This window comes from Hevea brasiliensis, chromosome 15 (genome assembly GCF_030052815.1).
Source record: "Hevea brasiliensis isolate MT/VB/25A 57/8 chromosome 15, ASM3005281v1, whole genome shotgun sequence".
NCBI lineage: Eukaryota > Viridiplantae > Streptophyta > Magnoliopsida > Malpighiales > Euphorbiaceae > Hevea > Hevea brasiliensis.
This window is the reverse complement of record NC_079507.1, coordinates 33,980,847-34,005,589: the sequence shown is the minus strand read 5'-3', so window position 1 is coordinate 34,005,589 and position 24,743 is coordinate 33,980,847. Positions and strand designations below refer to the sequence as shown.

Sequence of the window (24,743 nt, the reverse complement as noted above, 5' to 3'; positions counted from 1 at the left end):
TGTTTTTAGCAAATAAAGTTTCGGGAGTCAAGTCGAGAGCATTTTATAATGGTAGGATGTTTCCCGAATGACGAAAATGCCCTTTTTGAATGCATTATTCTATTTAAATAGAATGGGGTTTTTAGTGATTTGAGTTTGTTCTTGGACTTTAGGGTAAGGTTAACTAACGTGCGCCCGAGGCGAATGTGGGCGTAGGCAGGGACTTTAAATAGGATCCATGCATTGTGGTCAGAGAATTGTCAGATACCAAAGGATTGCAAGTAATTGCAGGTAAGCTTCCATTGTTTTTCCAATTCAATGCCAAATTAGCAAGTTCGACTTTTTTACATTTCAAGTTTGGTGTTATTACCAATCAATTCGATTTTAACATAAAATTATTCATGTAAAATCCATGATATTCAATGATAAATGATTCATTTAATTCACAATAACCCAAAATTTATTTTAATATATATATAAAATTTAAGTTGAATAACTTGTTAGTTGAGATCAATTCAATAACCTATATGACCTTATCTAAAATTAATTTATTTAAATTAATTTGATTAATTGGAATTTTAATTTGAAAATTAAATTAATAAAAATTAATTTTTATGAAAAATTTTAACTTCAAAACAATTTACATCCACAAATTGATTTGAATCTAACTCAAAATTCTTTATCTATAACAATGCAAGAAGTAATTTGAATAAACTCACAACTTAAAATAACTTTATTCAAAACTATTTAAAAATTAATAAGACCCAAATGACCGCAATGAAATAGTCTAAACCCACTCTATCAATTTTCCACCTCTATTTGAAATGTTCAAGAGCTTTTTTGAGTCATTTCTTTTTTTAATATTATGAGACTAATTTTTATGATAAAAATTATAAAGAAAAAAGTGCTTAATTAAGAGTGAGCACGGAATGGTTTTAACTAACTGAGCCAAACTAATTTAATTTGATATTTTAATTTGGTTTTGATTATAAATTTAAAACAATTTTATTTTTAGTTCAGTTCGGTTAATTTAGTAAAAAAATCAAATTAATTGAATCGATCAATTTAACCCAATGCTTAAAGTGTTGCATTTTTGGGTAATTATCACTCAAAATTACTTAATTCTATGAGTTATTTTATAAAAGTCACTCAACTTTTATTTTTCTTTTCCTTAAAACTCATTCAACTTCAATTTGAGTATCATTAAAGTCACTGTGATCAGTTATTGCAGGCTTCCAAGTTAACATGAGCCAATTTTACACTCATAGTCACTCAACTTTAGGTGTGGTGCAAAACTTAGCTTTATCACCTCCTTCTGATGAGTGTAAATAAAGCTCCTAAGGTAATCTTAAGTTCCCGCATCCTAAACTAAACTAGTCTAGCTCATCAAAGGCTTCCAAAGTTGCTCCTCAAGGTGTGATAAGAGTTCTAGATAAGATAAAAAGTGTTTTCACAATTGATAGAAAGAAGATGAAATACAAGTACATTGATGCACCTGTTAAGTGTGGGATCTATTTCTCCAAATTCAAGCCATAATGATATGAAAAAGGGGTCAAGCTAATGACTTTAAATTAGTACTTCTTAGGAGATAATCCAAGTTTAATTTTTTTTTGAATTTGTTTATTTCTTTTATTTTATCACCTACCAAAGTTATTTTGATGTTTGTTCAGTTTGTAGATTCATGTTTTTACCTATATAATTTTCCCACATTATTTACCTAGCCCTTAGACAAACACTTATCTTACCCTTATGAGAAAGTTATGAGAGAGGATGTTTGTAAAAGTGAGAGGTGCGCTAAAAAAAATGGATAAAGAAATAAAATAAGAGTGCTAGTATATGGAAATAAATTACAAAGAAAAATCCACCCAAGTGGACAAGTGTAATAAATTCAAAATTATAAATAAAGTCTCTATTCAAGTAGCAAGAAGTATGCTAGCACTAGAGTCAATTTGTAAATTTTTTTCCTCCATAAATAAATAAATAAAAGGAAGAAAAATTCTAGTATATTAATCTTTTATAGATTAATTGCTCTCATATTTTGATAACCTTTTATCATTTTCTTTGATTGCAACATTATTACCCTTTAACCCCATTACAACTGTGTGAAAAGATCTTTTAATCTTTTAATAGTGTATATTACATTAGTGGAGATAAAGTTAGAGGTCTGTCTATGGGACTTGGGAAATTAAATTCAATACATTCATATAGAGACATTAGAAATTGCTAAGTGTCGATGTGCTTATTTGAGTAAAGTATTTTCCTATAACTAGTGTATGTACATATGTTATGAGTTGGTAATTTACGCGTTACTAGATATTGATACATACAATGGATGTTTAATTTCTTAGCATTTTTATGAATTGTTGACATGTTGATTTTTTTTGAGGTTGTCTTAGAAAGTCCAGAATTTCAATTCTTGTTATACCAAAAGGAAAATACCTCTTATATGCATTTAGTTTCTCTTTACTTGAGGATAAGCAAAGGTTCGAGTTTAAGGGTATTTGATATAGTCAAATTATATAGGCATTTGGGGTTAAGATTCATTGCACTTTGTTAAGTATTTTGTTACTTTCATGCTTATTTTCAACTTTTTTAGTTTTCTTTTAATTTCTGTATTAAATTGATCTGATTCCTTAGTTCTTGGCCTTTATTAGGTATGTATTGATATTCCAAGAAGTTATGAATGTGATTGAAGAAGTGTCAGGATGCGAAAATGCAGCAAAAAAGATTACATAAGAAACACGACTAGTGTTATGAATCACATAGCCTTTGTAAGTGTATAAAGGAAAAAAATAGGTCATGTAATGAATTGCACAACCCATGTTTCTTAAGGAACAAAATAACATGGCCCACATAAAAATTACATGACTCGTGTTATCTCCAATGCCCTAGAAAAGCCAAAAATTGAAGCTCCAGAAGGTTACACAGGGTAGGGCTGTGTAAACTAAAGGCATTATATAGCTCGTGCTATTTTCAATGATAGAAACTCCAACTCAACTTTTTGTGATTTTCAGTCGCTCTTGGAGGTTTCCGAAACCTATTTAGACTCTAAAACAAGAGTTTTTCAATAGACATAAATATAAGAAGTTAGGGTTTCATCAGGGATTAACCTTTTTACTTTCAAAAGAGCACATCACCTTTGAGAGAGGCCAGATGATACAAGCTCCCTTGATAACTTTCAAAGGAACAGCCGCTCTTGTTGTGGAAACTATTGAACTGTCCCTCTAATCAAGCCTTAAGTGATCTTCCACTCTTTCCCAACCCTCAACATCCAATGTGAAGAGAACTAAAAAATAAATGCAAGATGGTGTTCAATCCAAGAATAATTCTTTCAAGAAGAAATACCCTTGAATTTCAATTAAAACTTATAAGAGAACAAACTTTGCAAGAGTTGTAAATAAAGTTCATACAAGAACAAAGCTCCTTAGAGCATTTATGCCATGGAAGGCTCTCTACCTCTCAATTATAATATGAATTCTGAAGCCCAAAAAATGAAAACAAAAGCAGCTATATCTGCTGGGGTGGGTATTTGGCCAAGCTTCCCTAATGGCCAAAGGACAATTAGAAGCTTGGTTAATACTCCACACTCTCCCTAAAATGTATAGAATATTCAAACATAAATAGTATGTTCTGATTTAGCAAGACACACATGAAAGAAAAGCTGAAAAGAAGTGAGTAGAAAATTTGCTTTTCCTATAAATGGTTGAAGTATGGCTAGAACTCTTATGCAAAGTTGTGGCTTCTAATCTTTGCAAAATAGACAAAGGCATCTTTAAAAAGTTGGTGGAGTTGGGCTACCAATTGTGCCACCACCTAGGCACTCCACCTGGATGCCACATCAGATGCTACTTGGTCTCTTGGCTCCTCAAATATGCTAAGGAATGTACAACAAGGTTGGCTTTTCTCCTCCAAGTCCAAGCCGAATGCTTGTAAGAGGTTGGACCTAGTGATGTGCTCATGTACCAAGCCTTGAAGCTTCTTAGCCATTGCTCTAGTTATTGGACCTTGATGAACTATGATGACTGGATCCTTATCATCCTCTCCTTTTTCGAAAGAATTCAACCTTGAATTTTCATCATCTGCATAATAGGGAGAAAGATTAGTGATATTAAATGTAGCACTTATATTGTACTCACTGGGTAGATTAATGCGGTATGCATTGTCATTTATCTTCTCAAGAACCTCAAATGGTCCCTCCCCTCTTAGTTAAAGCTTTAATTTCTACTTGGAGGGAAACTGTTCTTTCCTAAAGTGAACCCATACCAAATCACTCTGTTGGAACTCAATATGTTTTCGGCCTTTGTTCACTTGGTTAACTCTCCTTACATTGATCATCTCCATGTTTTGTTTGGCCCTTTGATGCATGGATTTTACAAGTTCGGCCTTCTTCTTTCCATCTACACTTGATAACTCATTAGTAGGCAATGGAAGTAAATCAAGTGGAGTGAGAGGATTAAAACCATAAACCAACTCAAATGGAGAATAACGAGTAAAAGAATGCAATGACCTATTATATGTAAATTCTACAAATGGTATGCAATCTTCCCAAGCCTTAAGATTTTGTTTGATCATGGCCCTCAACATAGTTCTTAAGGTCCTATTGAACACCTCAATTTGGCCATCTGATTGTGGTTGACAAGTTGTGGAAAAACACAACCTGGTGCCTAACTTGGCCCAAAGTATCTTCCGAAAATGACTCAAAAATTTAACATTTCTATCACTAACAATTGTCCTAGGAATGCCATGCAATCTTACTACTTCTTTGAAAAATACACTTGCAATGTAAGATGCATCATCAGTTTTGTGACAAGGAATAAAATGAGCCATCTTGGAGAATTGGTCAACCACCACAACAATGCAATCATACCCTCTTTTAGTCCTAGGCAGCCCCAACATAAAATCCATAGACAAATCTACCCAAGACTCACTAGGCACACTCAAGGGCATGTATAACCCATGCGGTTTCAGTTTGGATTTTGCTTGCATGCACACCACACATTTGGCACACATTTTTTCTATATCCTTCCTCACGTGTGGCCAATAAAAATGCTCTTTCAAAATGTCTAATGTTTTTGACACACCAAAATACCCCATTAAACCTCCCCCATGTGATTTTTTAACTGACAAGTTTCTAATGGAACACCTAGGCACGCATAACCTTTTCTCCTTAAATAAAAATTCATCATGCCTATAGAATTTCTCATATGCAACATTCTCACATTTAGCATACAATTTGGCAAAATCAACATCATTTGCATATAGTTCTTTCACAAGCTCAAATCCTAACATTTTGGCATCAAGTAGGGAAAGAAGTGTGTACCTCCTAGACAAAGTATCCGCAACAACATTTTCTTTACATTGTTTGTGTTGAATCATATAAGGAAAGCTTTCAATGAACTCACTTTATCTAGCATGGCACTTGCTAAACTTATTTTGGCCCTTCAAATACTTGAGTGACTCATGGTCACTATGGATCACAAATTCTTCTACCACAAGTAGTGTTGCCAAGTCTCCAATGCTCTCACCAATGTATACATTTCTTTGTCATAGGTGGAGCAGTTCAAAGAGGTGCCACTCAACTTCTCACTAAAGTAGGCAATAGGTTTCCTTTCCTGTATCAAAACAACACCTATACCCACTATAGAGGCAACTCATTCCACTTCAAATGTTTTAGAAAAATCAGGCAATACAATTAAAGGAGTAGAATATAACTTTTCTTTCAACAAATTAAATGCATGCTCTTGCTCTACCCCCTACTTAAAGCCCACATTTTTCTTGACTACTTCATTAAGGGGCGTAACTATGGTACTAAAGTCTCTCACAAACCTCCTATAGAAACTAGCCAAACCATGCAAGCTCCTAACCTCGCTCATGGTCCTACTTGTAGACTAATCTCTAATAGCTTTAATCTTTTCCTCATCTACTTCAATACTATTTCCACTCACAACATACCCCAAAAAAACAACTTTATCCATGCAAAATGTACACTTTTTCAAGTTAGCGTATAATTGCTCCTTTCTAAGCACATCAAATACCATTTTCAAATGGTGCAAATGATCTCCCATGTTCCTACTATACACTAGAATTCCATCAAAGTACAAAACAATAAATTTACCTAGGTATGCATGCAAGACATGGTTCATCAACCTCATAAATGTACTAGGTGCATTAGTTAACTCAAATGGCATAACCAACCATTCATACAGTCCATATTTGGTCTTAAAAGCAATTTTCCATTCATCCCCTAATTTCATTCTAATTTGATGGTAACCATTTTTTAGATCAATCTTGGAAAATATGCATAAACCATGTAACTCATCAAGCATGTCATCAAGTTGAGGGATATTGTAACACTCCTATATTCGGTAGTGCGTACTACTGTTCCGGTGACCAGTGTCTGTCCGGATAGCTAGGATGCTTAGAATTATACTTAAATGTTAGTGAGGAGACATAAAATAATGAAATACAATAGAGGAAAATACAAGAAAAATAAAGAAAAAATAAGAGCAATGAAATGTGATTAAGTTAAACGAGCCAAAAACCATAGTGATGGGTAACCGCACCGGGAAGCTATGGCGAGGACTGTTGACTAGCCTTGGACTGCAGGGAACCCTGGAAAATATTTTTTGGGACCTAATTAAACATCCATTGAGGTATAAATGAAATTAGAAATGTCAAACAAAAATTAATAAATTAGTACAAAAAAAAATAAAAAATTAAGAAACAAACAAAAATATGTGTTACCGAAAAATTGGGAATACAAACCGAATAGGGGCATTTTGGTCAATTGACACATAGAGTTGCCTTTTGACTTCAATGTCCATTAAAAATGAGTGATAGCACACTTTGAAAATGTCATGAAAATTAAAAATATGGCACATAAAATAAATGATGGAAGTTTGGGGCATAATTACAATTAAGGAAAAATTTGGATTATTAAACATTTAATCCACCTTAGTGGAGCACTATGGATTTGTATATTGATTAAGTGGAAATCATATCCCACTTCAGCCACTTCTTCTTCTTCATTTCATCTTCAAGCAGAATCCAATCCTCCCAAAAACTTCATGGATGGCCAAAGCTTCAAGCTCTCATCCACCAAGATCAAGCCATGAAATCTTTAAGGTTCTTTCATTAAACTTTATCCTCATACCTTGGGCAGCATATTGGGAGCAAAAAGAAGGAGTTTTGTTAAGGTTTGAGCAAGCTCCAAAAAGAGGTAAGGGTCCAATTCACTTCATTTCTTAAGTAAATTTTATGTTTAGCTTGAGATGAGTTGATTGGTGATGAAAATTGATGGAATTGTTGAGTTATTGGACTGCCCAATTTTAGATAGCCATGGGAGCCTATATTATTTGAGTATTATGTCCAATTTACTTTTCTGGAATTGTGTTGAATAAATATAGAAGTGCCAAGAATGAATATTGAAGTATTGGGAGGAGGATTGCCAAATTGGGAGTGTAAATTCTCTTATGCAGGTTGTGATTGTTGGTAGTATATAAATTAGGTTATAAGTGTAAAGTTGTGACTCTAATTGGTATGTGGCCAATTGGAAGTGAAACTAGACATAAAATAGGCCAACTTTCATGTAGAAGTGTTACCCAAATTCTGCCTAGAAGTGACCTGAAAGAATGACCAAATCCGGATTAGCATAACATAAGAACCCAAAATTTGATCATATGAATAGTAGTTAGTATTTTGGCCATAACTCACTCAAAACAGGTCCAAATGACCTGAAATTTATACCATGGAAAGCTTAGACATAGAGCTACAACTCTTATGAAAACACCAAAGCCTAGAAATGACCAGAACCAAGTCAAAATGCTTGCACAATTTGGGTTACAAAAATTGGCCGAATTGACTTTGAACTAAAAATGACCTAAACTTTGCAATATAAGTGCAACTTGACCAGCAATAGTAAAATGACCATAACTTGGTCCATATAACTCCAAATGCCCTGAAACTAGTGCCAAATTTTCACTAAGACATAGGCCTACAATAATGGTATTTTGACCAAAACCCAAAAACTTAGGGAACTAGGTCAATTAACTTGATTAATTTGGCATACCAAATCTGGAAATGGTTCAAATGACCATTAACTCCAGTAAAGTATTTTAAGTATAACTCCCACTAGAAGTCTTCAAACAAAATGAGTCATACCATTTTGGAAAGCTAGGAAATAGACCTTAAACTTTATTTTAGACCTCTCCCTCACCTTATGAATGTAAGAAGCTCAAATATTGGGTCAAAGCTACTGCCTTAGTTGAACATCCTGTCACTATAAGACCATTGAGTCCAGTCCAATTACTTGACCATAAGTAACTCTACAAGACTTGAAAAATTACAATAAAAAATTCTTAGTGACCATAAGACATAGGGTAACATATCCTATGAAGAGTAATAAACCTAAATATGGCAGCAACCTACTCAAATAAAATTGGAAAAGTGTAATACTAAAACTACCTAGTAAGGGAATTAAAATTCAGAATTGACCTAGTTATGGTCAATTGACCATAACTTGAGTTATACAAATCCAAATGACATCATTTAAAAAGGAAATTAAAGAAGACACAATGAGAAACAATTTAATGAAGAGAAATCTATTAAATTTACACTGTAGCTTGGTCCAATAGACAGTAAACATTGGCCATGAAATGTGAATAATTACAATAAAATGCAATAAGCTTTAAGATGAAATTGGTAACATATACCAACACTTAGAGACTATAAAATGTGACAAATTGGGAACATTAAAATTGACTCACTTAAAGTGCATCAAAGGTCAACATTATAGGTTGACTAATGAAATGAATTGAAGGAAATAGTATCAAGAAAATTTAGATATTGGATTTTATTGTCAGAAACGATTTAACTGAGTACTCAAATACTTTGAATTGTGTGTTTCAGTTGAAAAGAATATTGAAAAGCATAAGGAACATTGAGTTAAGGCCAAGAGGCAACTCATCAGAGGTTTGTGCACAACTAAATTTTAATTGATTTTGTTCTGAAAATTTCATATGACTAAATGACGTATTTTCCTTATGTATTATATTTATCAAGTATTGGATTTAATTTAATGATTATTGAAATTGTTATAGTATGTATGAATTTAGCTTTGTGAAATGGTATTTCAACAAGTATTAAGCATTGTTGTGGATTGAATAAATTATGTTTTGGAAAATTGTGATAGAATATGTTTTGAATTGTGATGAGCAATTTGCATGGAAAAATATAAATTTATGTTTTGAATTGTGATGAGCATAAAAATTATTGGATATTGGAATTGACTTTGAATCGAATTGTGTTGTGATTTATGCTCACAAAAAGGACAAAGAGATTCATGATATTGATTTATATCTTACTATAGATACTTGACTAGGTTATTACCCGTCTCTCTCATTTGTTGAGGAGACAATGGAGTTAGCTTTGTTTTGATTATCATGGTACGTGCACAGGCTTAGATTCTCCTCTTATTAGAGGTTAGATCTAAGTTTTTATTTGTTATGGCCCTTTCGGAAGTTTCATTAATGTGGTGTGTACTGTGCACGATGATTCGACCTCCCTGACCATAGGGAGTTAGAATCACCCCGAAGATGGCCCTTGCAGATTAGTCTTGCATAGTTAGTGAGATAAAGAATGATTTTTGAATAGTAAAAAATTTCGATTTTAAATGGGATTTATGCATAATTGATTTTGTTAGAATAAATCTTTATTTTCATGATTGCTGGAATTACTTTAAATGTCCAGTTGTGATTTGATAAATTGAATTTCTTGCTCAAAGTCATTTTAACTAATGATTTATATTATTGACAACGAAGATTTTGACTTTTGGAATTTTGTTGAATTTCGAGACTTTCAAATTAATTGTTATAATTTTGTCAATGTATATTGTACTATGTTTTAAATTATAGTTGTGCACCACTGAGTTCACCACTCAGCGATAGCTTTGTATGCTGTTGTAGGTGAAAAGAGCATAGAGCAGTTGAGTAAGCTTCTTTGAAAACACATTCAGATCAGCTCCAGGTATATCATAGGTATGCCCATCTACATAACTTTAATGTATGCATGTAATAATATGTATTTAAATTATTTGAGCAGTTGTATAAAAACTCTTGTAAAATATTTTGGTATGTAATTAAATGCAAATTATTGTAATGTAAATTTGTGATTTCATTTGCTTATATAGTTTTGTAATATTAGTTTTTAAGTCTTGTAATCAATGATATGTTTCTTTTATGATGAGGTTGGTTTGAAAATGAAATGATTTGATTATTGAGATTGAATTATGAGATGAAATGAAGTTTATTGGAGTTCTATTTGAGAAAATATATTGGGAGTGTTTTCCTTTTCAGGTTTGAAGAACTGTTTTCTCAAAATACAGCCGGCACTCTGCCGAAATTTTGAAAAATTTTTGTAACACCAGATTTTAATCGATGATTTAATTATTGAGATTTTATGATGAGGTTGGTTTGAAAATGAAATGATTTGATTATTGAGATTGAATTATGAGATGAAATGAAGTTTATTGGAGTTGTATTTGAGAAAATATATTGGGAGTGTTTTCCTTTTCAGGTTTGAAGAACTGTTTTCTCAAAATACAGCCGGCACTCTGCCAAAATTTTGAAAAATTTTTGTAACACCAGATTTTAATCGATGATTTAATTATTGAGATTTTATGATGAGGTTGGTTTGAAAATGAAATGATTTGATTATTGAGATTGAATTATGAGATGAAATGAAGTTTATTGGAGTTCTATTTGAGAAAATATATTGGGAGTGTTTTACTTTTCAGGTTTGAAGAACTGTTTTCTCAAAATACAGCCGGCACTCTGCCGAAATTTTGAAAAATTTTTGTAACACCAGATTTTAATCGATGATTTAAATTTCACGAGAATTGTTTTAAAATCCCTTGTAGCATATTTAATTGGTTACCGGTAGGCGAAGTACGGTAATTCATTAGGTGTACTACGGGATCATGTTACATATTACGGAGGGGTAGGGTGTGACAGATATGATGTTTATACTTTATAGTGATTTTGTTTATAGCACTACAATCCACACAAATGTGCATAAAATTATCCTTCTTTGGCACAAAAAGAACTAGCATAGCACATAGACTCATACTCTGCCGAATATGTGATACATTTGAATTGTATAGATGTTTTTAAGCACATTTGTATACTATCTCATAACATTTAGGTAAGTAATCTCATGCATAGTAGTTGATTTCATTAGTTTTTTTTTTTATAATTTCTATTGTTAAGCCCTTAATTCCATGTTTTCTGCATCATTTCAGGTGTTTGGGTAAAGCCCCATAGTATAGGAGTGCAAAGGAAAGCTTGGAGAGGTCAAAAGACTGAGAATTACTGCTGATACAAAGTACACGGGTCATGTCAGCAAAGCCACAGACCTGTGTAACTCTCTACCAGAAGAAAGCCAAGAGAACCAATGGAGAAACACAAGTACACGGGTCGTGTAATTGGACCCGTGTAATCTGCAGGGACCCGTGTAAGTCTCTGTCAGGCACAAGCTTGAAGAACTTTCTGAAAACAAAAGTACATGGCCCGTGTAGCCAGCACAGACCCGTGTAAGTCTCTATGCTAATGAAAGACTCCGCAATTCCACTCCAGTAAGTTACACGGCTCGGGTCCGTGTAGTGACACACGGGCCGTGTACCATGCAGCAGCCAGTTTTTAAAATCGAGTTCCCACTCTTGTTTACACATTCAAATCAGACTCTTAAGGCTTTTTGGACTCAAAATGACCTAACCCTAGAACATCTATTATAAATAGAAGCAAAAAACATCTAATTGAGAGATCGATCCATTGATAGCACTTTTTAGGAGTTTTAAAGAGACTCGCATTTTGCACTCTCTCCAGCCATTTTGAGGAGAAGAATATCAGTATCAAGAGGAGTTTTTCAGCTGAAGTTCCACAAGATCAAAGCTGCAAACTCTCTTCGATTCCTTCATTCCATCTCCTTAAATGGATTTTATTATTTTTATTTCTTCTATATGATTTCTTTTTACTGTCTTTACCTTTTTATCATGATGTTTGCTGAACTCATGAGTGAGTAGTTTTCATATTCTAGAATTGTGAGAGTAATGCTTGTAATCATTGTTATGGGTAAACATTAAGTTTTATTTAATGGATTTGAAATTTGTTCCTTGATTTAATTTCTTGTGATCTTAATGCATGCTATGTGCCGGTACCCACTTAGTATTGATTGTAGATATTAATTGAAGGACTGAAAGGTGAAGATTAATATTAGAAAATCAAGATCTTGAACCTAGAAATCCTAACCTAGACATAGGCTGATATCTTTGTAGAATTTCAAAATTGGTTAAAGACCTTAAAAGATTTTAATTAATTTGATTGCCACGAAAGTCGGGTTTAAGTTAATTAGAATATACCCTAGGTGCCTTGAGAGAGGACTTAGGATACCTTAGGACTGATTTCCATGAAGGCAAATGATTCTCAATCCAGTAAATAAACAAGATAACATCCATAGTAAGATTCAAGTGTGAAATCTTAATTCCGGAATTGTTTTCAAATAGATTACTTCATATTAAGTTTATCATTTTAGTGTTTTAAAATAAACAACTTTCATTACTGCATTATTCGATAGCCTAAACAGTTAAAATTACTGTGTAGATTAGTACTTACTAATCAAATTCCTCGTGGGAACGATACTTTACTCATCACTTTATTACTTGTTAGCAATCCATGCACTTGTGGGGTTAAAACCAGCAAAACAAGTTTTTGGCACCGTTGTCAGGGAGTTTGGCTTTAGTAATATCAAGCGATAGGCAATTTAGCTGATTTAGGCAATTATATTTATTATCTAATTTTATTTGATTTGTTTTATTTCTTTTCTTTTCTCTCAAGTGCCTGATCTGGTATATGACAAGAACAAGGCCAGAAGAAGAAATTTTGGACTGTGATCCGGAGATAGATTGAACTCTGAGAGCCATCAGGAGGGAAAGGAAACATCAAGAGCACGATCAAGAAGATCTTGAAATTCCAACCATGGCCAATAATAATGACAAACCAAGACTCTTGAGAGACTACGGAGCTCCATCTGTCTAAGGATTTCAGCCCAGTGTCACCAGACCCACAGTGGAAGCCAACAACTTTGAGTTAAAACTAGCATGGCTTCAAATGATTCAACAAACCCAGTTTGGAGGTTCACCAACAGAAGATCCACACTATTACCTCCAGTGCTTCCTTGCCCTATGTGACACATTCAAGATGAATGGAGTTTCTGATCAAGCCATAAGACTCAGAGAAGACTCAGAGCATTCCCATTCTCCCTTCAAGACAGAGCAAGGAAGTGGTTACTTTCTCAACTAACTGGAACATTCACCACTTGGGAAAACCTCTCACAAGCTTTTCCAGCAAGGTATTTCCCACCTGCAAAGACTGCAAGACTGAGGCTTGAGCTCAACACCTTCAGACAAAAGGAAGGTGAATCACTCTATGACGCATGGGAAAGATATAAAGACCAGCAGAGGGAATGTCCACACCATGGCATAGAGGATTGGCTACTAGTGCAAAATTTCTATAATGGGTTGCTACCCTCTACAAGGAGCACAGTTGATTCAGCTACAGAAGGTGACCTAATGGAGAAAATAGTGACACAAGCACTTGAACTTCTAGAGAGGGTTGCATACCATAATTATGAATGGTCAAATGAAAGAGGAACCACAAGGAGAATAGCAGGGGTCCTGGAAATGGATGCCCTAAGCATGATAAATGCTCAATTTGATCAGCTCACAAAGAGACTCGACAGAATGCATGTAACACCCTCACTGTAGCAATTACGTACACTCTACTGTCCTGGTGACCGGTGTCGGTCTGGACAGCTAGAACGTCTGGAAAAATATTTAGACTAGAGTGAGGAGTCATAAATAACTCAAATAATAATAAAAAAAATTTAGGAAAAATTTTAGAAATAAAATACAACTAAGTTAAATGAGCCGGTGCCCTAGCGATGGGTAACTCAGTGGGAAGTTGCGATCCTCGCAGCTAGAAACCCTAAACCCAGGAGAAAATTCATGAAATAATTTTGGGACTCCAGAGAAGATTCATTGAGGTTTCGATGGCATTAGAATGTGAAGAAAATGCTTAGAAAAATTTTTAGATCGGTACAAATGATTTTGGCTTAATAAGCCAAATGGAGGGCATTTTGGTCATTTTGCCTTCAGAGACGATTTTTGACCAACTTGTCCATTTAAGTAAATAAATTATATGGCCTAAAATATGAATTAATAGAGAGGAAACTTAAATTAAAAATGATAAAAGAAAGAAGAACAAGAAAGTAAAAACAAAAATGAAATTTAAGTTAATTATTACACAAGGATGACATCATAAAAATGGGTAACCAATTAAATGTTAACAAATAATTACTAAGGGATAAGAAATAAATAAATACATAAAAGAGAAGAAGAGGATAGCAGAATATGGAAAGAGGAGAGGAGGAAAAAGAAAGGAAAAGAAAGAAAGAAAGGAAGAAGGAGAAGGAGATGAACAGTAGCAGAAACAGGGGTTCAGCAGGGGCAGCATGTTTCTCTTCCGTCCAAGTGAGTTTGGCTCAAATTTTACTGTTAATTTTTGGATATGTTTTAGGTATGTATGTGTAGAAGTTATGGTTAAAATTTGGTGATTGTTCAACAGTTGGATTTGGAGAAATATATTGTTGAACACAGGCTGTCTGCAAGTTGAATTCTAAATTTTGGCTACTTAAATTTGAGAAAAATAAATAATTAGGATGCTTATAAAATTATACAATTTGGTACAAACGATATTTGGGATGTTGAGGCTATTGTGTTAAAATTTAGTGAATTTTAGACTTGTGGTTTATGAGATATAAATTGTTTTGCATGAGCTATCTGAGTAAGACTGATTTCTGTAAAAATTCATATTTTAAAGGGTTGAATGAATATTTTGATATCTCATGATATAGTGATGGTTTGATGCTAAAATTTTTACTGATATTGTATAGGGATGTCTTGAATATATGGTTAAAATTTGGAATTTATCTGACAGTTAGATCATTATATATAAATTTGAATGCACTAGCTGCCAGATTGGGTATTAATGGTTTGTGGATTTGAGATTTATGATAGGAGTTTAGTCCAATTTAAGGGGAAATGTTGTTGAATTTTTATTGGATATTTAATTTGGAAAAGTGAAGTTATAATTTATTATGATTATTATGATTCTAGGAGAAATCTTGAAGAATAACAAGCTCAAGTTTGGTTTCAAAAAAGGTTAGTGCTAATTTTACCTTTCTCCTTCTTCCAACTTTGAAATGTAGTAGAATTATAAGGAAATTACTTGAAAAACCAAAGAAAATGTCCATGAAGAAACAACATAAAAATTACAGCCAGCCTTGGTATGTGGCTAGTTTGATGTGTTTGATGAGTTTATATAGGTTTATGAATGATGAAGGATGTTTATATATGCATTAGAAGGGAAGATTGAACGAGTTGCATGAATTAGGGGAGAAGGTGAGTTAGGGTTTGGGGTAAAATTTAGGTTTTGCTCATGTGTTGGTGAATGGAAGTCCTAATGGTCAATTAGTGACCATTTGGCTCTTTTTGATGAGGAATTGAAGTGAATTGTGGCTTTGGATTTGAGGTTGGGTATGCTGCCTCATAGGACCTGCAGGTCTGGATGTGAGTCCAGCATGTTTATTGAGTTGTGCAGATTCAATTGGTGCAAGGCCAATTGGACATGAAATTAGACACATAATGGCACAACTTTGATGAAGGAACCCTATCCAGAAAACAAACTTAGGATGCCCTAAAAATTAACCAAATCTGGGTAGCACCAATTCTGCCTGGGCAAAATGACCAAATGAATAGTGTTCATTCATTTGGTCATAACTCAGTGTAGAAAGGTCCAATTGACCTGAAATTTATATCAATGAAAAGCTTAGACAATTTAGAACAACTTTTATGTTGAACACAAACTCTAATACTCGACTTAACCAAATGAAATTATTGGCCAAAATTGAACTACCAAATCTGGCAGAATGGTATTCTGCCCAGAATTTTTAGGTAGACACCAATCCGCCCAGCCTTACTCAAAGTGGCATATCTTGAGCTAGAAAACTCCAAATGGGGTGATTCAAAAAGTGAAATGTAACTAGACACAATAAACAACAACTTTGATTAAGAACACTTGGCCAAATTCTCACTGTAGAATGGTCTAATGGAATAGTGAACTCTAGCACCTAAAACTGAAATTTCTGATTTATTTTCCATTGATTAAACGTATGGATTGACAACTAATACCAACACTTTTGGGAACCAAAATGTGGTAAATCTATGTGATTGAAACTCATATAACTATTATATATGAGAAAGTCAATATTTTGACTTAAATGACTAAATGAATAGTAACCTTACATGTTAAGTATAAATATTCAAGAAATAACCTTTTAATATGCCCTAGTAGGCCTAATGTGATTGGTTTGGATAGGTTGGCATGCCAATAGGGTTTTGATAGCAGTACTGCATATGGCTTCATGCCATTCTGTGATATGATAGCCTATGGCTATACTGATTATGATGTTATACTTGGCTTTATGCCTTATTGCTTTTATGGCTTATTAGCCATTCTGTCTACACACCAGGAGACAAATTGTGAACGATGGTGTGACGGCCCGAAGTACCTGGTACCCAGTGCTAGTTTATCCGTTTATCCAGTCCGGTCAATTTGTATAGGTTAGTTGGGCATGGAAAAGTATAAATGTAATTGAATTGATTATTAAAGTAAGTAAGGAGATTAAATATCAAGATAAAGAACGAGAATGATTACAATAAAAAGAGGCTCAAAGTTATTAAGAAAATGATTAATAAAATGCTAGAAAGAATTGAAATGAATTGGAACGATATTAAACTTTAATTATTATGAAAGATTTGAGTGCTTTTGAAGAGGAATAAATTAGAACAAAGGATAGTTAATACTAGAAGTGTTATATGAAATTAGCTTAAATTTCAGAGTATCCAAATTTTGATCCATTTCCCTTTTGTTATTATATATTATTTTCTTGTTATATTATTGTACCACTAAGCAGAAATACTTAGCGTGATGAATTTGTTTTCTTCGCGCAGGTACTGAAGCTAAAACCCAGTGGACAGTTGACTGGGATTTTTGAAGTCCAGATCTGTAGAAGTGTCAGAAGTGTTCAAGTTGTCACATCCTCAGCAATGCATGTAGATAGGGCTCATGAGTTGTATGTTTTAATATAAATTATAAAATTGTAATTAATTTGTATATCATGTAAAGTATGAACTTTATGTAATTAGTTATAAATCATATAAATTAATAGAAATACGAGAATTTTGATATATAAAATGAGCATGAATGAATATGCATGGTAATGAATAAGAATCGAAATGTATGGACACTATCAGAAATGATGAGCATGGATGAGATCTTTATTTGAAAATATTATTGAAAATTTCAAATGGGTGAATAGTGAAATCCGTCAACTGGTAATAAAATAGGGAAAACTCCATTGGTTTCTCCATCGAAAAATAATTGATATTAAAAAATAATAACTTGAAAATGATTAAAGGAACAAAGTAAGATAAGATAGGGTGCTCCGATACCGAATGTAGTACGCCTTGCTCAGCTACACTGTAGACAGGTGAGGGGTGTTACAATGCAAGCCAACGTAGTTGGTACAAACAGTCAACATGAGGACAGCTATGGAGGAGGATACTTGAGTTGAGAATACGACAGTTTCAATAAACCACCCACAGAACATATGAACTATGTGAATAATGGGGGATACTTCAACCAGAGACAGCCTAACAATCCATATTCAAATACTTACAACCCTGGATGTAGGAACCACCCAAATTTCTCATGGTCCAATCAACAGAATCAGCCAATAAATAAGCAACAGGGGTATAAACCACTAGCACCCCCTGTATTTCAGAACAGAGGCCAAAACTTTGCACAGCTACCATCGCCTCCTTAACCTTAGCAACCTGAACCGAAGATGACCATAGAATCCATGATGGAAGGGTTCCTAGCAGCTCAACAACAATAGAATGAATTGATTAAACATCTAACTTCTAGAATGGACCAACTTGCTACCCATAACAAGATGCTAGAAAATCAAATTGGTCAGCAAGCAAGTTCTTCAAGGAAGGCTACTGGTAAACTGCCTAGTCAACTAGAGATGAACCCAAGGGATCATTGTAAGGCAGTTACATTGAGGAGTGGGAGAACTCTAGTATAACCAGAGGAAGAACTGACAGAGGAAACCTTAGAAAAATCTAAAAGCCAAGTAGAGAAAAAGGAGGAAGAAGCCAAGAAAGATCATAAAGAGGAAGCAGGGAAGAAAAAGAAGTTACCAGAGCCATACCAGCCTCCCCTACCTTTTCCTCAGAGATTTCAAAAAGCCAAATTGGACAAGCAGTTTGGGAAGTTTTTAGAAGTTTTACAGAAACTTTATATCAACATTCCCTTCACTGAAGCACTCTCTTAGATGCCATCTTATGTCAAATTTCTTAAGGAAATTTTATCAAAGAAAAGAAAGCTGGAAGACTATAGGATAGTAGCTCTAACAGAGGAATGCAATGCCATACTGCAAAACAAATTGCCTCCAAAGTTGAAAGATCTAGGAAGCTTCTCCATACCCTGCCTCATTGGCAACAAGAAAATAGACAAGGCCCTCTGTGATCTTGGGGAAAGCATGAGTTTAATGCCTCTATCAATATGTAAAAAGATGGAATTGGAGAACTGAGGCCCACGATAATCTCATTGCAATTGGCTGATCGATCTGTTAAATATCCTGTGGGCATACTTGAGAACATTCCCATCAAAGTGGGCAAGTTCTTCATTCTAGTAGACTTTGTTGTCCTTGAGATGGAAGAAGATGTTCAAATCTCTATCATCTTGGGAAGACCATTCTTGGCAACCGCTGGAGCCATCATAAACATCAAAAATGGGGTGACTAACCCTCAAGGTAGGAGAAGAAGAAGTGGAATTCAACTTGTTCGACACAATGAAACACAAATTTGAACCTGATGAATGCTTCAAGGTTGACATAATTGACAATCAAGTTGAAGAGGAATTTCATAAGATACATCCTAAAGATCCTCTTGAAGCATGTATTGTGCACAACCACACAGCGAATGATGAAAACATAGAAATAGCAGCCTGTGTACAATAGTTAGCAGCTCATCCACCCTTACCCTTAGCTAAGGCTTCCGAAATGGAGAAGTTAAAGGAAGAACAAACCAAGGGTAAGCTCTAGGAAAATGCTAAACAGGTAGAGCTTAAACCTCTCCCATCCTCGCTAAGGTATGTATTTATGAACTCAAACTCCAAATATCCTATTATAATCAATGCTAGCCTGTCTAAGATAGAAGAGGAAAAAATTGCTAGGAGAACTTAGGATCCATAACAAGGCCATAGGGTATAAAATAGAAGACCTGAAAGGGATTAACCCCTCGATTTGCATGCATAGGATACCCATGGAAGAAAACAGTAAACCTACCATAGAGCACCAAAGAAGACTTAACCCAAACATAAAAGAAGTGGTCAAGAAGGAAATTTTGAAACTATTAGATGCGGGTATCATATACTCAATTTCTGATAGTAAATGGGTTAGTCCAGTACATGTAGTTTCTAAGAAGGTTGGGATAATTGTTATCCAAAATGCCAACAATGAACTGATCCCTACTAGGGTAGTCACTATTGGCGAATGTGTATAGATTATAGGAAATTGAACAGTACCACCAGAAAAGACCATTTCCCTCTCCCTTTCATTGACCAAATGTTAGAGAGGTTAGCAAAACACTCTTACTTCTGTTATCTAGATGGGTATTCAGGATTCTTCCAAATTCTCATTCACTCAGAAGACCAAGAGAAGACCGCATTCACTTGCCCTTATTGAACATTTGCATAAAGGAGAGTGTCTTTTGGTCTTTGTAATGCCCCTGCTACCTTTTAAAGATGCATGATGGCTATTTTTTCTAATTATATTGAAAATATCATGGAAGTTTTTATGGATGATTTTTCTGTCTATGGAACTACTTTTGATGATTGCCTAGCTAATTTATCTAAGGTGTTGCAAAGATGTGAAGAATCAAACATGGTCCTAAATTGGGAAAAATGCCACTTCATGGTAAGGGAAGGTATAGTTCGGGGACATTTGATATCAGAAAGAGGAATTGAGGTTGATAAGGCAAAATTTGAGATCATTGAAAACATGCCACCACCAACTTCAGTCAAGAGAGTGCGAAGCTTTTTGGGACATGCAGGGTTCTACAGAAGATTCATTAAAGACTTTTCCAAAATAGCTAAGCCACTTACCAACCTGTTAAGTCAAGATGTTCCCTTTAATTTTCATGAAAATTGCCTTGTCTCCTTTAACAGGATCAAAGAAGCTCTGATATCAGCACCAATAATGCAGCCACCAGATTGGGAGCTACCATTTGAGGTGATGTGCGATGCGAGTGACTTTGCAGTTGGAGCGGTGCTTGGGCAAAGAAAAGATAAAAAGCTCCATGCCATTTGTTATGCTAGCAAGACACTCGATGATGCGCAAATCAATTATGCTACCACAGAGAAGGAATTCCTAGTAGTGGTGTTTGCAATGGACAAATTCAGATCTTACTTAATTGGGTCAAAAGTCATTGTATTCACAGATCATGCTACAATTCGGTACCTTTTGAACAAGAAGGAAGCAAAACCAAGGCTGATTCGATGGATTTTACTCCTACAAGAATTTGACCTTGAAATCAAGGACAAAAGGGGGTCCAAAAATGTAGTAGCTGACCATCTTTCCAAGCTGAAATTGGAATACACAGGAGACTTTGAGGATTTTCCAATTGATGACTCATTTCCTGATGAGCAATTATTAGCATTCTCCCAAGCTCCATGGTATGATGACTTTGTTAATTTTCTTGTATGCAGGGTATTGCCTCCAAACATGACTTATTAGCAAAGGAAGAAATTCCTACATGATGTAAGATACTACACATGGGAGGAACCTCTACTATACAAAAGATGCAATGATGGACTAATAAGAAGATGCATATCGGAGGAGGATATGGAGAGCATCCTCCAGCACTGCCATTCATCACTATATGGAGGACACTTTGGCACCACAAAAATAACAGCAAAAATTTTACAAGCTGAATTTTACTGGCCACATTTGTTTAAGGATGTAAAATCCTTTGTGTTAGCATGTGACCAATGCCAAAGAACAGGTAACACTTCAAAAAGGAATGAAATGCCACTGTATGGTATACCTGAGGTAGAATTGTTTGATGTATGGGGGATAAAATGCATGGGCCCATTCCCCTCTTCCAATGGAAACAAGTATATTCTGGTTAGTGTTGATTATGTGTCAAAATGGGTAGAAGCAATAGCCACACCAACTAATGATGCTAGAGTGGTTACAAGGTTCCTTAAGAAGAATATCTTCACAAGGTTTGGCACACCGTGAGCAATAATCAGCGATGGAAGAAGTCACTTCTGCAACCAACAATTCAAAACACTAATGAAAAAGTATGGAGTAACTCACAACGTGGCCACACCTTATCATCCTCAAACCAGCGGCCAAGTAGAAATCTCAAACAGGGAACTGAAGCAGATTCTAGAGAAAACTGTAAGTAGATCCAGGAAGGACTGGTGCATGAAGTTAGATGATGCACTGTGGGCATACCACACTGCATATAAAACCCCAATTGGCACAACACCCTCCAACTGGTTTATGGAAAATCATGCCATCTCCCTGTCAAACTTGAACGTAAAGCTTACTGAGCAATTCATATGCTAAACTTTAACCTCAATGCTACTGGTGAAAAAAGGCTCCTACAACTGAATGAGTTGGAAGAAATCAGATAGGATGCTTATGAAAATGTTAAAATCTTCAAAGATAAAACCAAAAGATGGCATGACAGGTGCATAGCAAGGAAAGAAATAAAAGAAGGAGATCTTGTCCTGTTATTCAATTCTAGATTGAAACTCTTTCCAGGGAAGCTGAAATCAAGATGGTCTGGACCTTTTAAGGTCACTCAAGTCTTCCTGCATGGAGCAGTTGAAGTGTGGAGCAAAACCTCAGGTGCATTTAAGGTCAATGAGCAGAGGCTGAAGCCTTACTTTCAAGGGGAACCCATAGAGATGGGAGTCAATTACACGCTCGAACATCCTACTGATAGACCATAAACAAGCAAAGTCCAGCTAAAGACTATAAACAAGCACTTTTTGGGAGGCAACCCAAAATTTTTTTAAACTTTTCTTCTTTCCCTTTTTCATATTGATTTTTGTTTCATATTCATTAGTATTTCATTTTGTAAGACCTTTTGAAAAAGCAAAGGGGAGTAGAGAACAAGAGAGGAGAGGAATCATCAAGTCAAAACCACAAAAGAGAAAATTGGACAAAACCGGGGAAGTAGCTCTGTTGCTAACCTTTGCATCCATTTCATGTGTTGTGATGATAAAAATTTTTACTTGAGAAAAATTTGAAAATCCAAAAAATTACAAGGGTCATGTAACTTTCTGAAAGTTCATAAATTTCTTGCAATTTTTAACTCTGAGGGAGACAGAAAGTTACACGGGTCCATAGCCCAATTTACACAGGGCATGTAATTTTGCTAGTAGAATAACTTGAGGGTAGAAAGTTACACGAGTCCTCTTTGTACTTAACACGGGCCGTGTAGTATGTCCAGCAAAGCAACTCGAGATACAGTAAGTTACATGGTCCTAGAGCTCATTTACACGTGCCATGTACTATGACAAAATTTGAAATTTTCGAGCAGAAATTTACACGACCCTACATGTTGGGACCCGTGTAGTGATACACGACCTGTGTATCATATAGCAGACGCGACTCCTGGGGCACGAAATGCGTGAAACTAATAGTCCTATTGGCTTTTTAAATCCACCCCTTGCCTTAAACCCATTCATAAAGGCATCTCCACCCCTCCTAGTCTATAAAAACCCCTCAAATCTCTTCTCCCTTCACCAAACCCTACTTTTCTCCTTCCCAAAAACTGATCAATGGCTCTTACAAAGTGATCTGTAAGAAGAATGAGCTCTTCCTCAAGACAAGGAGGAGAATCCTCACCTTCTCCCCTTCAGCCGACACCTCCTCACCTTCTCCCCCTCAGCTGACACCCCAATGCACAAGATTAAGGGCAGCCTCTCCTCAACCCTCTCAACCAGCCCATACTCCACTGCAACCCCAGCCATAAGCTGCTCCACAACCCGAAATCTCCATTCCGTGGGGATTCCTTAATGATTCTCACAAGGCAATGTGCACCCATCTTCACACTCAAAAAATAAGCTCCACAAAATACATGGATTTTACGCTGCTGGAGCAAATCGGGCTGCAGGATGAGATCAATGAACTACTCAATAGCATCGGGTGGACAAGGTTTGCCCAACTCCAATTCCCTGCATACCGGTACACCACACTAGAGTTTTTGGGCAGTTTCAAGGCCACCTTATGGCCTACCGATAGGGAAGATATAGGCAGAATTGAATTTCACCTCAGTGTCAACCGGGTGATGAATATAGATGAGTTCAATGCCATCTTTGGCTTCGATAGCTCCGGCAACCAAGAGATCCCTAGGAACTGCATGCTTTACAACAACATTAACTTCTGGAGTTCCATTGCCCCAAACACAGAGCCGTATAACTCCAGCAAGTCCAAATCCATGGGTATCACAAGTCCAACCCTGTGCTACATGCATCGGTTAGCTGCCCACACCATCATGGGCTGTGGTGACAGCCTTGGGGTGGTAAACGCCAGCAAGCTATTCTTCTTATGGTGTATGGTCACCGGGTAGCGCTGTAGCATCGGCTTCTTTCTGTACAACCACCTCCGCCACCTCTGTCATCAGCCTACTGGGCACATCGTGCTCAGTGGCCTTGTCACAACCATCGCCCTTCACTTGGAATTCGTTCTAGGACATCACAGGCTACACTCTGTCAGTGGAACATCAAGATTAGATCAAACCATCTGCATATCCATGGGGATATGTAAGAAGGTGGGCAACACCTGCTACTTGCTAGATGCCGAAGGGAATATCGTCCCTCGAAGAGATGAAGCACAAGAAGGACCTGGCGAGACTTCACAGCCACAGGTGGAAGCCCAAGAGCCAATGTTTCAGGAGTCCCTAGCTCGAGTGCCTCCATACACACCACCTCCCACAGACCCTGTACCGCATACCTACAGCACATGGAGACCACAATCAACAACAGGATGCAAGCAATCGAGGAAAGCCTCTAGGAAGCCCACAACAAGTTGGACATGCTAATGGAGAGGCTCGATGAAAAGGAGCCAGCATCGCCACCATCACCATCAGAGACCTTTTAGAGTTAAGACTATAGGATAGGTTCTTTATTGTAAATCTTACATACCTTAGTCCTAAATTGCAATTATAGGTCTCTTTTATTTACTTTATATCCAAACTTTTCAATGCATAATAAATAATATGCTTCCTTATAATCTTTGTACATTTTCTCTAATTTTGCATATTATGTTAACATTGAGGATAATGTCCTGTTTGAGTTTAGGGGGGGGGGGGGGGGTACAAGTGCATTTTATGTCTTGCATATCATTACATTGTTTAAATTCAGCTATATTATTCTTGTGTATCAAAATTCCAGAAAAATATTGAAATTTTTTGAAAATTTTGAACTTTGAATTGTGAAACTTAGAACTATAACCAATTTCTAGTAAGCTAATAATTAGACTCCACGGGATAGAGGAATGAACGTATC

At 35.6% G+C, this 24,743-nt stretch overlaps 1 non-coding gene across 1 annotated transcript; it reads right to left on the bottom strand.

Moving 5' to 3' along the window:
• Positions 1–13,405: 13,405 nt before the first annotated feature.
• On the bottom strand, positions 13,406–13,512 carry LOC131174188 (small nucleolar RNA R71). Its single transcript, XR_009144436.1, has one exon. It is a non-coding gene; the product is annotated as a small nucleolar RNA R71 (small nucleolar RNA).
• Between the last annotated feature and the right edge of the window lie 11,231 nt (positions 13,513–24,743).